The 15,179-nt window shown below is 50.9% G+C and overlaps 1 long non-coding RNA gene across 2 annotated transcripts; it reads left to right on the forward strand.

Annotated features, from left to right (window-relative positions):
* The first annotated feature begins 3,337 nt into the window (after positions 1-3,337).
* On the forward strand, positions 3,338-10,732 carry LOC147378893 (uncharacterized). 2 transcript variants are annotated; one of them, XR_015170022.1, is made up of 3 exons: positions 3,338-3,522; positions 5,070-5,183; positions 8,907-10,732. It is a non-coding gene; the product is annotated as an uncharacterized LOC147378893 (long non-coding RNA). The 2 variants fall into 2 exon arrangements; XR_015170021.1 differs by having other exon boundaries at positions 3,351-3,522; positions 5,070-5,230.
* The last annotated feature ends 4,447 nt before the right edge of the window (positions 10,733-15,179 follow it).

Raw genomic sequence — 15,179 nt, forward strand, 5'->3', positions numbered from 1 at the left:
TCAGTTCAGTCTCTCAGTCATGTCTGACTCTTTGCAACCCCATGGACTGCAGTACACCAGGCTTCTTTGTCCATCACCAACTCCCGGAGTTTACTCAAACTCATGTCCATCAAGTCGGTGATGCCATCCAACCATCTCATCCTTTGTCATACCCTTCTCCTCCCGCCTTCAATCTTTCCCAGCATCAGGGTCTTTTCCAATGAGTCAGTTCTTCGCATCAGGTGGCCAAAGGATTGGAGTTTTGGCTTTAGCATCAGTCCTCCCAATGAATATTCAGGACTGATCTCCTTTAGGATGGACTGGTTGGATCTCCTTGCAGTTCAAGTGACTTTCAAGAGTCTTCTCCAGCACCACAGTTCAAAAGCATCAATTCTTCAGCGCTCAGCTCAGCTCAGAGTTGTGTCCAACTCTCACATCCATACATGACTACTGGAAAAACCATAGCTTTGACTAAATGTACCTCTGTCAGCAAAGTCTTTCAGATTTACATGTGGATAATCAGGCTAGGATGAGATGGAATGGCTCTGTTTTAAGGAGTCCTGTTTGCTTGGCTAGCATATTTCATCTTTCATTCCTTCCTTCGATCTTTCTTTTCTCTCCCTCCTTTCCCCTTTTTTCCTGTAATCAATGCTTATTTCTAACCAAAAGCATGAGAAAACACACATACACAGTTCAGCAACCTAATAGGTATGCTTTTGATTAGCTCCAGTAACTAAAATAACCAAATCATACGGAATCTCACTGCTGTTGATGTACATTTTCCTGGTAGCGCATGACGTGGAACATTTCCTCCCATGCTTACTCACCATCGGTATATCTTTTCTGGTGAGGAGTCTGTTAAGCTCTTTGGCCCATTTTTCAGTTGAGTTGCTTGTTTCCTTATTGTTGAGGCTAGGAGCTCTTTGTCTATTTTGGATGACAGCTCTTTATCAGAGGTATCTTTTCCAAATAGATTCTCCCAGCCTGTGATTTGTCTTCTCTTTCTTTTGAGATTGCCTTTCATAGAACAGAAGTTTCAGTTTACTAAAATCCAATTTATCCATGATTCCTTTCAGGAACCATGCCTTTGGTGCTGTATCTAAAACATCATTGCCATACCCAAGGTCATCTAGATTTTCTGTTTTTTTTTTTTTTTTTTCCCTAGGAGTTTTAGAGTTTTGTGCCTTACATTTAGGCCTAAGATCTATTTTGAGGTCATTTTTGTGAAGGTATAAGGTCTCTGTCTAGATTCATTTGCACATGGCCATCCAGTTGTTCCAGCACCAATTGTTGAAAAGATTATCTTTGTCTCATTGCATTGCCTTTGCTTCCTTTGTCAACGATTGGTTGACTATGTTACATGGATCTGTTTCTGGGCTCTGTATTGATTCCATTGATCTATTTGCCAGGTTTTTTTTTTTTTCTGATGCCGCACCATCTTGATTTGTTGTCGTTGCTGTTGTTCAGTTGCCAAGTCGTGTCTGACTCTTTGGGACCCCATGGACGGCACCATATCAGGCCTCCCTGTCCTTCATCATCTCCCAGACTTTGCCCAAGTTCATGTCCATTGAGTCGGTGATGCCATCCAACCATCTCATCCTCTGTTACAGTCTTCTCGTTCTGCCTTCAGTCGTTCCCAGCATCAACAATTTTTTTCCCAGTGAGTTCGCTCTTCACATCAGGTGGCCAAAGTATTGGAGCTTCAGCTTCAGCATCAGTGCTTCCAATGAGTATTCAGGATTGGTTTCCTTTAAGACTGACTGGTTTGATCTCCTTGCTGTCCAAGAGACTCTCAAGAGTCTTTTCCAGCACCACGGCTCAAAAGCATCAATTCTTTGACACTGTCTTGATTACTATGGTGGTGGTAGTTTAGTCGCTCAGCCATGCCCGACTCTTGCGACCCCATGGACTGTAGCCTGCCATGCTCTTCTGTCCATGGGATTTTCCAGGCAAAGAATACTGGAGTGAGTTGCCATTTCCTTCTCCACTTGCTTATTGCAGGTTTACAGTAAGTCTTGAAGTCAAGTAGCATCCATCTTCCAAGTTTGTTCTTCTCCTTCAATATTGTATTGCCTATTCTGGGTCTTTTGCCTCCATATAAACTTGAGAATTGATTTGTCATCTTTTGAGTTTTCAAAGGTGCATGGAACTTAAAATGGAAAAATAATCCAAGGCATAGAGAAGTGCCTACTATAAGAAGTGCCTACTGCAAGGATTTTGCAGACAATCTCTTATTGAATCTTTACAACAACCTATCAGGGAACTATTTTTACCATTGTTCATGTGAAGATGGAGACCCTAAATCTAAAGGGAGTTAATTAGCTAATAAATGGCAGAAATAGAATTTGAACCCTTGATACTATAACCAGCTACCAAAAAATATACCCAACACATATTGTCACATGTAAATCGACCTACTTATGAAGGAAATGTGTACACACTGCACTCATCAAGAGTCCATCTAGGTCCATTCAACCTAGCATTTCAAATCACTTTGACCTAAATACAATGGATTTGGTTTAACTGTATCTTTGAAAGGATACCCTGAGTTCCCTGCCTAGTCCTAAAAATGTCCACAGCAGCATTTAGAAAATAGTTAATAATCCTAGTTTAAGGAAAATGGGTACGATTTTCAATGAAAGGCTCAGAATGAAATCCAGGTCAGAATAATTCTCATTTTTCTCTTCTGAAGCTGATCTATAAGGCTGTGAATAGCTGCTTCTGTCACTGTCCCTCCTTTAGTCATTAGAATTCTTGATCTAATGCCTTTTTAAAAAAAAAAAGAGATGAGTGTATTTTTCTGTGCTTCATGTAACGTGCCAAAACAATCATGAGCCCTAGGACAAGCAGCTAGCCCAAGCGATGATACAGAAGCCGGCCTTTGAGTTGGACAGTTCCTCTTTTAAACTTCCTTTTCCACCAGCAGATTGGGAGGGGGTGGTGGGGTCACAGAAAGCCGCCTCATTCAGGTGAGGTTCACTGAGGCAGCCATCTCAACACGCTTTTCCAGCCCTAAGGACCAGGCCTTTGGGAGTCGAGTCCTGCTGCCCATCACCCGTTTTGAGAGAGAAAGGATGCCTGCTTCTAAACAGCGGTAGGAGAGGCTCCTCAGGTTCAGCTTTCCAGAAAACACACACAAACAGGGATACATATCTCTGAAGCTCTTTCGCATAAGAAAAATTCTCTTTTCCACCCCACCAGCATGGTGACAACCCCTAGTGAGTTCTTGCAGAGTGTGAGCTGGTCCTCAGACACAAAAGTTTCATCCGGATGGGTCCTCGCCGGCCGGGGAGTCAGGTGTGTTGATACCCACATCATGAATCAGATGTGGAGGCACCCGGCCAGCCCTTCCTTTGCCAGGCCAGGCAGCTGCTGCCCTGTGAAAGCCACACCAGGCAGTCGGGCCGGTCCGCCCCACTGGCCCGTGGCCCCTGCCCTTGGCTCCCTGGGCGCCCCAGGCTGGAGGCCAGCAGACGGTGCCCCGTGAGGGCGCGGCGTGCCGAGAGCTGACCTGGTGTCCCCAGCCAGCCCTGCTCCCGCTTCGTAAGTCTCCAGCCCCTGGAGAGCTGGGCCCTGCCTTCTGACCTGTCTGACCTCCGGTCCGGGCTGGTGCTCCGGGAGACCGGAGCCAGGGCTGCCGGGGACTCTGCTGAGCTCACCGCCGGGGCGGGGGCGGGGGTGGCGGGTGATTAGTTACCGGGGTGAAGCTCCGTGAGGACACCGAGCTGCACAAACACTGCTTCTGGCTGTGCTGAGAGCACAAGACGTTGGAGGCTGGTCTTCCTGGGAGAGAGGGGCCTTAGTGTTTTCCCTTCTTTTCTTTTTTTTGGAGAAAGCCGAATCCTAACAGGCTCTGAAAGTCAAGTAGCTGCTCTCGGCTTCGGGCGAGGGGCGGGGGCGAGAGGGGGAGGAGGTGTGCTTTTATGTACTGTATGCGTGATGATCTGCGTGCGCACCTGTGTGTGTGACTGGTGTGTGTGCGTGACTGGTGTGTGTGCGTGTGTGCGCAGCGGCGTGCACCTTCCCAGACCCGGGTGTGGGGCGGGCAGGGAGGGGCGGCGCCGCCCTAGGTGATCTGCGTCGTGGCCTTGGCCTTGAACTTTTGTTCCGGGAACCAACGCGGCCGCCCCCGCGCGGGGCGGGCTGCCAACGCTGCGCCGCCCACGCCGATCACTCAGGCCAACGTGAAAGGAATTAGCTTCCAACAGACAGGGAGTTTTCTTTTTTTTTATTTAAACACTGCCTCCCCCTGCCCCGGCCCCGGCGCCGCCCCGCCTGGCGCACACACACAGCGCTGCTTCTCTTCGTTCCGATTTCTGCAGACCTTGGTCAACACTCGCCTCCCGCCCCGGAAAAGGATCCATCAGACCCGCTGGCCACTGGGTCCTCCTCCGCCACTGTCCGGGGGAGCGGGGTGGGGGGGATGGGGGGATGGGGAGGGATCGGGGTGGGGATCAGGGCTTGGGGGGGCTAACTGCTGTCCCTCCTGCGGATGCTGCAGAGCCCTGCGCCGGAATTCTCCTCTAGGAAACCTTGGCCTGGGGAGCTCTACCCCACCCAGAGCGCCCCCTCACTGCCCTCGCACCTCCTTTCTGCCTCACGGTCCACAAGGGCAAAGGATCCCTGTGGCTTCTTTTCAAAAAGTTAAGATACAACCATTATTGTGGGTGCGTGCTCAGTCCTGTCTGAGTCTTGGCAAACCCCAGTGCCTGTAGCCGGCCAGGCTCCTCTGTCCCTGGGAGTCTCCAGGCAAGAATACTGGAGTGGGTTGCCATGTCCTCCTCCAGGGGATCTTCCTGACCCAGGGATGGAACCCAGGTCTCTTGTACCTCCTGCATGGGCAGGCAGATTCTTCACCAGAGCACTGCCACCTGGAACCCAAGCTATAAGGCCCACGCTATAAAACTCACCATTTAGACCACTTGAAGGTGTCCAGTTCAGTAGTTTTGAATATATTCACGAAGTTGTGCATGAATTCAGAACATTTTCACGACCACCCCCACCAGAAAGAAATCCTGGACCCTTGGCTGTCACTCCGGGTCTCCGCCTCCACCCACAGGCCCTGGCAACTCCTTTCTCTCTCTCTGCAGGTTTGGCAAGCCTGGACATTTCACATCCAAGGAATCGCACAGTGTGTGGCCTTTTGTGACCGGCTTCTCTCTTTTGCCCGAATATTGTCCAGGCTCATCCATGTTCCGGCATGTGTGAGTGCTCCGTTCCTGCCCAGGGCCGGACAACATCCCGTGAAATGGTCAGGGTCCACGATATCTGTGTATTCTTAGCTGATGAGCTTGCTGTGGCCATGGCAGGGCTTCTGTTGTCCACTGTCGGAAGCTTCCAGTGGGCTGTGTGCAAGCTGCACACAGTCTGTTTACTGAGCGCATAAGCGAAGGATACCCAGGTTAGAGTATCTGAGGGATGATGGTCGACTCTGCCCAAGTGGGGAGATGCGTGGCCCCCCAGCACCCCTCCATCTCCCTGCCCACAGTTCATCCATCAAACCAAGGACTAGAGCCACCCGGCCTCTAACATCTGGCTCTAACCTTTTCTGACATTTTAGCAAAGCAGGGGACGTGTTACCTTTGGAAAAAGGTAGAGAAATGCAAGCCGCAGGCTGGCATGAGTACGTGCATCCACAACTGAAAATGCTTTTTAAATAATCATCTGGGTCAAGCCGCAGAAGGCATTTCTAACAGGCTTCCAAATGACAGAAAGTTGCCATGAATGACAGGGAAGGAACGATGGGTCAAATTAAAAAGATGAAAGATAACAGGAATAAGTAAAAGTGTGGCATTTAGTTCCCAAACTCAACAGAACAGCTCCTGGCTGGGGGAAAGAAGGCCAAATGGTGCGCACACACAAAAGGAGTTTAGTTGTTGTTTAGTCGCTAAGTCGTGTCCAGCTCCTTACAACTCTGTGGACTGTAGCTCACCAGGCTCCTCTGTCCATGGGATTTCCCAAACAAGAATACTGGAATGGGTTGCCATTTCCTTCTCCAAGGAAACTTCCCAATCCAGGGATCAAACTTGATATTCTTGCTTGGTAGGCACATTCTTTACCCCTGAGCCCCCAGGGAAGCCCAGAAAATGGTTTTAGTTTACACTAAATATTAATAAATCTCATTAAGAGTGATGCCAGGGCTAAGCTGCCAAAAAAGCCAATGTGATTTCAGGTTGTATTAGTAGAAGTATTGTGGCTGAAACAAGGGAGGTGCCCCTGGTGAGACCACTGCTGGTGCAAAGGCCACATTGGCAGAGGCGGGCCACCAAGAAGAGCAAGCCTGGAGGGGAAGGGTAGGACGGTGCAGATTTTTGGAACCCTGATGTATTAGGAAGTCCAGGGTTTTGGTCTGCAGAGGGAAGCCAGAAAGTACTTCACAAGCGTTGACGGCACGTCCCATGACAAAGACAGTTGGTTTCTGCCATGTGGACCTGGACATGGCTGGAGCCATTGCAGTACAGGACAAGGAAGAACTGTGTGGTGGTAAATTGTGTGGCCTGAAAGTGGAGAGACAGACCACCGGGGTGGGAGCACGGGGGTAGTAGCCCGCTTATCAGGGGCTGCGGCTGGGAACCAAGTCATGACCTGGAGAATGCTGTTCATTTATGGGATATAGAAGGAGGGACGGGAGGAAAGGGGAGAGGGTAGAAAAGAGGGGTAAGGGAGGAAAGGGGGGAGGGAAAGAAAGAGGAAGGGGAGGAATGGGGAGGGGAGAAAAGGGGGAAGGGAGGAAGGGGGGAGGGGAGGAAAGGGGGAGGGGAGAAATGGGGGAGGGGAGGAATGCGGGAGGGGAGGAACAGGGCGGGGAGGAACGAGGGAGGGGAGGACAAGGGGATACGGAACCCCAGGAGTCCTCCCTGTCCCAGGGTGCTGCTGGCCCAAGAACAGCCTCCTGCCGGGACTCTGAGTTTAGACTATGCAAATGGATACTTCTTTTCAGTCCCTGAAACTCCCAGAGGTAAATTACCTGCTGAGGCAATGGTGGATTAATCTGAGGCAATCAGCTATCTGTAAGTCCACCCAAGCCCACGTTTGAATCAGATAGGGTGATTCATAGCAATCTGAAGTCGACTGTGAAAACTGGGCTCTTCCCAAAACACCAGCCAAGTGCCCTTGGTGACGCATCAGATGTCAGAGCTACGCTCTGCCTAGGGTTGGTGCAGCTGGTTGGCGAGGCTACCTTTTGCACCCTAAGGACTGTGGGAGGAGGGGTGGGAGAGCCGTGGCCGCTTCCTGCTCCCAGGTCTGAAGACCATGCTATTTGGGCACAATTGGCCATTTCTCCACTCGCACTGCACTGGGCTTTCTTTCCCAGGCAGAGTGCAGCTCGTGAGGGGGGTTGCCTTGCTTATACAGAAGCTGGCCTGTGGCATTCGTGAGGTCAGTGGTCATTTCTTACTGACCCCAGTGGATTCGGCGTTCCCGAGGCCTGGGTCCAGCTCTGTAGGCGCAAGTGTCCTAAAGGGAGTGCCTTCTGATTCACAAGTCCTTAAGCACCAGAGTCACAGGCGGCCAAGGTGAGCTGGTGACACTGTTAACCCTTTAGATCCCACAGTCCTCTCTGCCATGCTAACACGTGCTACGTTGCTCAGTCGTGTCCAACTCTTAGTGACACCATGGACTCTAGCCCGCCAGGCTGCTCTGTCCATGGGATTCTCCAGGCAAGAATACTGGAGTGGGTTGCCATGCCCTCCTCCAGGAGATCCTCCCAACCCAGGATCTCTTATGTCTCCTGCACTGGCAGGCAGGTTCTTTACCACTAGTGCCACCTGGGAAGCAAGGCCCAGGTGGGCTTTGGTGACAAGCCTGGCTGCTTTTCATAAGGAGGGAGGCTGGCTTTCGGGCAGCCACAGTCTCAGGACGCACCTAGAGGATTCCCTCTGGTCGGTTCTGCAGAGCTCAGGGCCACCTGGGCTCTCAGGGGAGCTCAGTCACTGGGAGACCAGAATCACGCATCCCAGCGTACTTAGCAGATGAGGACACCCAACTGGGGAAACCAAAGAACAGAGAGAGCGGAATCATGAGACAAGCGCTGAGTGACGCTAAAAGCGACTGCTAGCGGCACACATATCAGGAAGCCCAGGCTCTCCTGGGAGATTCCTGCTGTCGTTAAGACCAAGTGCAGGAGGAGATGTGTGCCCGAGACTGAGCTGGACACACTGCAGGTCCAGACGCCAGACGTTGGGGGCATGGGCGAGCTGGAGTGATTCAGCCCCATCACCTGTGAGGACACCTCAGGCCTGGAGCCGTTGTGCTCAGAATTGCAGTTCCCGCTAGCTCTCAGCACAGGGATCCTGTTCTTAGCACTGAATTGGCTTTGGGATGTGTCCGGGAGCATCCCTGCTCTCAGTGGGCCTGAGTCTTACATCTAGATCCCCTGCTCCACAGAAAGCTTCTTCTGGGGGTTCCTAGGACCCCACACCCCTGCAGGTGGATCTGGGAAGGAGAGAGATGCTCTCTGCAGTGTGAATGGTGGGAAGGGGAGAGATGCTTTCCATAATGTGAATGGTGGGAAGGGCAGAGATGCTCTCCACAGTGTGAATGGTGGGAAAGGGGGAGAGTTGCTCCCTGAGAGTGAACAGTGGGAAGGGCAGAGATGCTCTCCACAGTGTGAATGGTGGGAAGGGGACAGATGCTCCCTGAGAGTGAACAGTGGGAATGGGTAAGATGCTCTCCGCGGTGTGAACAGTGGGAAGGGCAGAGATGCTCTCCGCGGTGTGAATGGTGGGAAGGGGACAGATGCTCTCTGCAGTGTGAACAGTGGGAAGGGCAGAGATGCTCTCCACAGTGTGAACAGTGCTGATGCAAATGCCACCACCCCACATGACCCATGTTCTCATATTCTCATGTAAATGGACATCAGCTGCAGAATTTGGGTGCAGGGAGTGAGGGGGGTCTTCTGACAGCCCTTCCCCTCTCTCCTCCAGATTCCTACTGCTGGGCCCTCATCCTCAACTTGCCTCAAGACAGCACCCACTGAAGGGAGAGCTAGCCAGCAGGTCCCAAAACCCAGGAGATGGCACCCAAACCTCTGCCCTCCAGTGTCCACGTGCTGCTTGTCCACCAAAGCCTTGTCTTTCCACCTCGACCTCTCCCAGGCTTTCCTCCTCCAGTGTCCAGGCTTTGCACCTGCTCCCACCCACCACATTCCTTATTCCCCGCAGCCTTTTCTTTCCAGCTGAGAAAGAGAAAAGCCCGGAATCTGGACTCACGCCCACCCTGCCTCTCCTCCTGGGGACCCATGTGGTCTGTTACCAATAAGCCTGAAATGGTCAGGGCTAACGTCCGCTTCCACTTCTTTCTTCCACTAGGTTATTTAAACCTCCCATGACCTCTTGCTTTTGGTAAAGAAGCAGTTCTCATTTGTGGGGAATTGACAAGGAGATCCCAGGTGGGAACTCAGGGTCACTGAGTTACACAGTAAATGCTCTAGCCACCAATCCGGATACTTGCCCTTCGTAGACTCAATGATCTGATTGCTATCTGTGTTCTGGTTCCTTTCCTGCTGAGCTGAACGGGGTTGCCTGGGGAACAATTCCCAGGTCCCTGTTTCGAGCAGGGAATCATTTCCCGCAGGAAATCTGGGCACTCCAGAAGCCAGCTGGGGTTGGGGGGGCGGCGGTGCAGCGCTGCTAGGCCCTGGCCAATCTCACCACGCCAACAGGGGCAGGGGGCTGGCCTGAGGGCGGGGTGGCAGCTGCAGAGGGCGCTGGCCTGAGGCCTCAGCCCGCCTTTGCTGACGTTGGAGCCTTGGAGCAGGGCTGCTGACGTGTACTGACTGGGCTGGCTGTTTACTGAACTGTTTTTTAATAGCTACACTTCCAGTAAGACCTGAGAACACGCCACAGCACCCTCATTTACGGCACTGAGCGTGTCACTCGGGCAGCATGTGGGCCAAGAAAGGGAGAGTCCAGGAAAGGTGAGGTTCACAGGCAGTCAGGAAAGTCACCTGACGTGAAGAGAGAGAGCCTGGGGTAGACCAGATGGCTGCATCAGCGCTGTCCGGGACTACCCCATGGGCTGTATTTTGGAAGGGCCAATTCAGGCAGGATTTCTTCTTGAAAAGGTCCAAATAGCCAAGGCACCTTATTCTGGGAATAGGAACTAGTCTCAGACTGGCTGGTTTCCAGAGTGACGTGGGCGAGTCATTTCTCCTCCTTTGAGCTGCAGTTTCCCTACCTGTTTTGGTGAGGGTGTTCAGCCACTGATTCTCTTGGGGGGCAACAGCCAGCCCAGGGTTGGCATGGGGGCTCTGTCTTTCCGGCCATGGGGCTGTGGGAAAAGCCTTGTCTTGTGAAGACATAATCTTGTCATGAGTTAACACAGACGTTAGTGTCCCTGCTGCCTTTGGGTGCTGCTGTTCTGAGTGTTTGTGTGATAACGCACACAGAACACTTAGCAGAAAGGCAGGTGCCCAGCAAGCACTCAACACCCAGGAGCTCTTATCAGCATCAGCACCCGTTCTTGGAGGGTCTGAGTATTGGGAGCACTGTGCATTGGGCAGGGTGGGGATGGTGTTCTCAGATCCCATCCCACTGGAACATTCCACACCGCTGATCTAATTAAAAGGCACTGACTCTTTTCTTCCCTCTTGATAAAAGTTACAGAAACCTCCATTTCCATTGTACTCAGATTCCTAAAACACAGTCCTTTTTTAATTTAAAACGATTTCCCTAAGGCAAAAGTCAAGCTGTCAATTTGGAATGAAAGATGATGATGATGAAAGCAATAAAAAAAAAATAATAACAATAAATTCGTCTTTACTTGGTATTATAGATTTGAATAGGCTTCCCTGGTGACTCAGGGGTAAGGAATCTGCCTGCCAATGCAGGAGGTGCAGGGTCAATCCCTGGGTCGGGAAGATCCCCTGGAGAAGGAATGGCAACTGACTCCAGTATTCTTGCCTGGGAAATCCCATGGACAGAGGAGCCTGGTAGGCTCCATGGGGTCACAAAGAGTCAGACACAATTTAGCAACTAAACCACCCCCACATAGACTTGAAAAGCACTTGAATCCTCCTGACAGCCCCGTAAATACGAGAAGGGAAAGTTATGTCCCATGAGTTGCAGATGCAGAAACTGATGTCCAGGGCGATTGTCCGAGGTAATGTGCATAATGAGGGCACGGGGGTGGGGGTGGGGGACTAGAAAGTGTGTCCCCTGGCTCCAAATCTAGCTCTTTCTAAAGAAAACTCTATAGTAGTTGGCTTTTCCAAAACTGGGGGGAGGAAATTGCAAAGACGTGTATGATTTGTCTCCCCGTTTTTGCACATGGTTGGCTGTTTGAGAGGCTGTGGACACAGGCTCCAAATGTGCTGTCCGGGCATGTGTAAACGCCACTCTCTGCAGGCTCACTGGGGTGGCCCTATACAAGACCCTCCCACCGGCAGCCCCTCCTGTGGAGGTGTCCTGGGTCATGTGTCAGCCTTTCCTACCTTCCTGGGCCACCTTGGGTAAGCCCTTGAGGAGACAAGAAATCCGTGTGGAAGCCAAGGAAGATTCTAGTCCGGTTCTCCTAGGGGGTGGGGAGATATGCAAGCTCAGCCAATGGAGGAGAGTGACTGGTTACTAAAAGCACTTATGATGAGTGGAGGAGACGTTGAAAACAACACCAAAGGCCAGTTTTAACTGGAAATGACCCGGCCAAAAAGGACAGCGACAGAGACCCTGTGGCTCAGATACCGGGCCTTAAAGGCTTTGCCCAAGTGCCCGGCCACCCTCTCTGACAAGCCGACCGGACTCGACAGGACAGGAGGGAAGAGGCCCCAGGACAAGTCTCATCAGGCTGCAGGGGGCCACTTCCTGGACTTGCTGGCGTCCGAGACCGACGCCACCGCCTCCTCCTCGCTGACACGTAGGCAGCTTATCTCAGGTCTTGTTTTGGCTTAGAAATCCTTTAATCTCCCAGGATCGTTTTAATGGCACAGCCTCTATTTTTATTCTTGGATGGTGGAGAGAATCAGAGACTCAGCCGACTCCTCTGGACGTGTGGAGGCCTGTCCCCCAGAGCACTGAATTCCTTGCCGCTTGCAGCCAAGTGAAGCCCGGAGCCGGGATTCTGAAACGAACACGCCGACAGGAGGGGGCTTGCTCTCAACCACCGAGCGTGGGGCATCGTAGGCATTCGGCAAATATTTGCTGAAAACAAACCCTGAAGGGCTCTATTAATTCCAAGCCGTTTTCCGCCCTGTTGCACAGCCCTGGGGACACGTGGGGCGGCAGCCCACAGGTCGTTTTCTGAACTGATGAGTCCGGTGCCTGTAATTTTCCCAAAGCGAAATATCTGTGGATGTGGCTACGTGCCATGGAACCTTCCAGGCTTCTTGCTTTCCTTTCCATTATAAGGTTACTTTGCTTTACCTTCTTATATGTGGTCACTGTGTTTACCCTCCTGACTCTCTCTAAGGGGAGCCCCAGGGCATGTGGGTGCTGTCTTGAGCCTAGGCTTCCTTTTTGCCTTCTTCTTTTTAATATAGTTCATATATTTTAAATTTTGTTTTTAATTTTTAAAGTATGGTTGGTTTACAACGTTGAGTTAGTTTCAGGCGTATAGCCACATGATTCAGTTCTAGATATATGCATACGTATATATATATAGGCTTCCCAGATGGCTCAGGGGTAAAGAATCTGCCTGCCAAGGCAGGAGACACAGATTCAATTCCTGGGGCAGGAAGATCCCCTGGAGAAGGAAATGCCAACTCACTCCAGTATTCTTGCCCGGGAAATCCCACGGGCAGCAGAGCCTGGTGGGCTACGGTCCATGGGGTTGCAGAAAGTCAGACATGACTTAGCGACTGAGCATGAGCACATATATATTACAAATATAGGGCTTCCCTGGTGGCTCAGTAAGGAAGCTGCTTGCCAATGCAGGAGACATAAGAGACATGGATTTGATCCCTGGGTTGGGAAGATTCCCTGGAGGAGGGCATGGCAACCCACTCCAGTATTCTTAACTGGAGAATCCCTGTGGACAGAGGAGCCTGGCGGGTTACAGTCCATGTGGTCTCAAAGAGTCAGATATGACCGAAGTGACTCAGCACGTACACAGGCACATGTGTAATATATATATTATTTTTTAGATTCTTTTCCCTTCTAGGTTATTGTAAACTATTGAGTACAGTTCCCTGTGTTGCACAGTAGGTCTTTGTTTATCTGTTTTATATATAGCAGTGTGTGTATGTTAATCCCAACCTCCTAATTTATCCTTCTTCCCCTCCCCTTTCCCCTTTGGGAACCGTAATTTTGTCTTCTAAGTCTGTGAGTCTATTCCTGCCTTGTAAATAAGTTCATTTTATATCACTATTTTAGATTCCACCTATAAGCGATATCATATGGTACGTGTCTTTTTCTGTCTGTTTGCCTTCTTCTCCGTGCTTATCAAAATCCATCCTGGGCCCTATAGGAATGGCATTTGGGTTGTTCTGGCTGCCGTGATCTGGGAGCTGCAGAATAACTGGACGCCAGCAGCATCGTGCTCTAGGGATGCTGTTTCATGTTAAGCCGTCAGCACCCTCCCCAGACTGTTGGAAGTGGGGAATGAGAACAACGGGTCCTGAGTGGGCCCTGGACATCTGAGGCCATGCATGGAGCCTCCTGAGCGAATGAGCAGACATGCTCCGGGAGCTTACTATAATCCCAGAGGTCCTGGGGAGAAGGTCAGATTCAGAAGCCCACTGGTTCCCCATCTGGCTCATGTAGTCACAAGGCCCTTGCGGAGGCCATGACCCACACAACCACCAGAGCTGCCCCTTCTGAAGGCAAAGGCTCAGCTCATAGCTAAGCTGAGGTAAGTATCTCTAACCTGCTTCTTATTCTAGGATGTGTGTCTCTGTTAGTTAGGATTTTCCCAAGAACAACAGGATATGATTGTTGTTACTTCACTCATATCTGACTCTCTGTGACCCCTATGGACTGTGGCCCACCAGGCTCCTCTATCCATGGGATTCTTCAGGCAAGAATACTGGAGTGGGTTGCCATTTACTTCTCCAAGGGATGTCCCTGACCCAGGGAGTGAACCCAGGTCTCCTGTTTGGCTGGTGAATTATTTACCATTGAGCCACCTGGGAATCCTATAGGATATGTATCTATCTGTATACACAAACAGACTTATTATAAGGAATTCACTCATGCAGTTATTTGGGCTGAAAAGTCCCCAGGTCGGCAGTCGGCAAGCTGGAGATCTTGGAAGAGCTGATGTTTCAGTCCAGCATACAGGCTAGAAAAGGCCAATGTCCTAACTCACGCACTCAGGCAGGAGGTTTTCTTTCTCTCTCTTTTTTTTTAATTTTTAAAAATCAATTAATTAATTTATTTTTGGCTGTGCTGGGTCTTCCTTGTTGTGCTGGAGCACCTCGTTGCAGTGGCTTCTCTTGTTGTGGAGCACTGGCTCTGGGGCGCACAGGCTCAGGACTTGCAGTGGGCAGGCTTAGTTATCCCATGGCACGTGGAATCTTCCTGGACCAGGGATCAAACCTGTGTCTCCTGCATTAGCAGGCGGACTCTCAACCACTGGACCACCAGGGACGTTGTAGGCTTTCCCTTTTATTGGGCTTTTTGTTCTTCTCAGGGTTTCAGTTGATTGCACGAGGGCCACCCACACTAGGAAGGGCAATCTGTCATACTTGGTCAACTGATTGAAATCTCAAAATCTCAGCCAGAAACACCCAGAAAAATGTTTAACCAGATATCTGGGCAGCCCATGACCCAGTCGACACATAAAATTAACCATCCAAAATTCCAAACCATATTTCCCAGCCTCGGAGAGACTGAGTTGGTCGAAGATCTTGCCCAAACCAAGGATGGCGCTCTGTGGGCTGAGGGACGATCTGTGAAGGTCTGTAGGATAGTCCCCTAAAGCAGGGACAGCAGCAATAAGCAAGGATGGTTATGGCCTCTCTCCTAGAGATATAGACGGAATCAGTCAATTGGTTCCTAAAGGAGAAGCAAGGAGGCATCCAGAGAGAAGTGGAGACCCCTGGGCAGTAGGGGATTCAAGCTAATGGGGATGCCGTAGTGAAGACGCAGGAATGCCTAATGCCAGGGGGCCAGCAGGACAACATGGAACCCAGAGCTGCCTTCCACGCTGAACGACCACCCAGATCACCCTCTGTGGGGCCTGTAGTACATTAGATTCTGTCCACTCTCGTGTCCCTTATTACCAAATGGTTCCTGAACTAAATCATAGAACCCCAGTTCTTAAGG

This window comes from Bos grunniens, chromosome 1 (assembly GCF_055505025.1).
Source record: "Bos grunniens cultivar Pamir isolate PY7600 chromosome 1, Bosgru_T2T1.0, whole genome shotgun sequence".
NCBI lineage: Eukaryota > Metazoa > Chordata > Mammalia > Artiodactyla > Bovidae > Bos > Bos grunniens.